At 44.4% G+C, this 1,578-nt stretch overlaps 1 pseudogene across 1 annotated transcript; it reads left to right on the forward strand.

The window, feature by feature from the left end:
- Window positions 1–916: 916 nt before the first annotated feature.
- Window positions 917–1,578, forward strand: LOC311316184 (transcription factor HES-5-like; annotated as a pseudogene). Its single transcript has 2 exons — window positions 917–1,041; window positions 1,156–1,578. The product of its transcript is annotated as a transcription factor HES-5-like (transcript).

The following is a 1,578-nucleotide window of genomic DNA, read 5'->3' on the forward strand; positions in this document are numbered from 1 at the left end:
TGCATTGATCACTGGCACAGGACTCAGTGTGGGAAACTCAGAGCAGCTCTCTACTCACACTGACCACCAGAACACATCTGCTACATCTGGACATCAACATGGCCAGCACATCACCCTTAAATAAACAATATTACTGACTTTACAGACGCCTGACTACACCAGAGCAGTATCAACATTATAAAATAAAATGCATTTTGAAAAATATCCTCACACTTACTGTATAATAACCCAGTGGTATTGTATGGTCCCTTTAAAGTAAAGACTTAATTTTGATATTCAGTTCATAAAATTAAGAGTGTATCAGTATACATTTTCTCAGAGCTACATAAGTACAGTATCGACATTAAACAAATATTTGATTAAAATGCAGAAATATAGAATTAAATACATTTTGAAAATTTGCAACACTGATAATAACCCAAGGGTAATGTATGGTCTCTTGAAAGTAAAGGTATCATTTTGATGTTCACTTCATCTAATTAAGAGACCAATGACCATTTTCTCAGAGCTTGTATCTGAATCTCACATATCTCAATACAACGATACCCATCAAAAGGCCTTTTTCTTAATGCAGTGAGATCTTTTCCCAGTCTCACAGGTGTGTGTAAATGATGAGCGTGTGCTCTGTCAGAGTCATTGATCTGACCATCAGGCTGCATATCTGCTCTCTTTACAGGGTCACCACTTTCCCAGATTCACACAGCACTCTGGGAGTCTCTCTCCATCAGCCCTCAGCCCTCCACCTGTTCCCCTGAGACGTGACCATTGTCCCCCAGCAATAAGAACACTGAGCATGTGGCAGCTCCACATTCCCCATTGTCCTCCCAGCTCTCCCATTGGCTACAGACTGTGAGAAACTCCAACTAGCCCAAGACCCACACATTCACATGGAGATGTGGGACTATATATAGGAGGGATGAAGCCACTAGAAATCACATTCACTCTACACAGAGACCTCTACAGCACAGAGATCCAGCCATGGCTCCTACAATCACTTCAGCAAGAACCTACTCTGAGGAGCACCTGACTCTCACCAACAAGGTACATTGAAGACCCACCGGATATTTAAACTTTGAATGTTAAATCATTATTATCTTCATTAATGTTCCTCTTTAGAATTAGTTTATTAATGTGTTTCCTCTTCTCATTCTGCAGCTAAGAAAGCCACTGGTTGAGAAGTTACACAGAGATCGTATCAACAGCAGCATTGAGCAGCTCAAGTCTCTCCTGGAGCCAGAGCTCCACAACCAGCAGCCTGACTCCAAGCTGGAGAGAGCCGACATCCTGGAGATGACAGTTTGCTTCCTGAGACGCCTGCAGCCAATCAGCTCCTCCTCCTGCTCAGCAGCTGCCAATCAGGGATACTCCAGGTGCTTCCAAGAGATGGTGCACTTCCTGTCCAAGGAGGATGTGAAGACAGAGTCCCAGAGAAGACTGCTGAGACACTTCCAGAGCCTGCAGTCATCCTCTGATAAGAACAGGAGGGAGAGTGACCTGCCTCAGCTGAGCTCCACAGCCCAGCACAGCATCAGTAAAGAGAAGAGTCCAGCCAACAGCGCCCTCTGGAGGCCCTGGTAG

This window comes from Borostomias antarcticus (genome assembly GCF_949987555.1).
Source record: "Borostomias antarcticus genome assembly, chromosome: 12".
Taxonomy (NCBI): Eukaryota; Metazoa; Chordata; class Actinopteri; order Stomiiformes; family Stomiidae; genus Borostomias; species Borostomias antarcticus.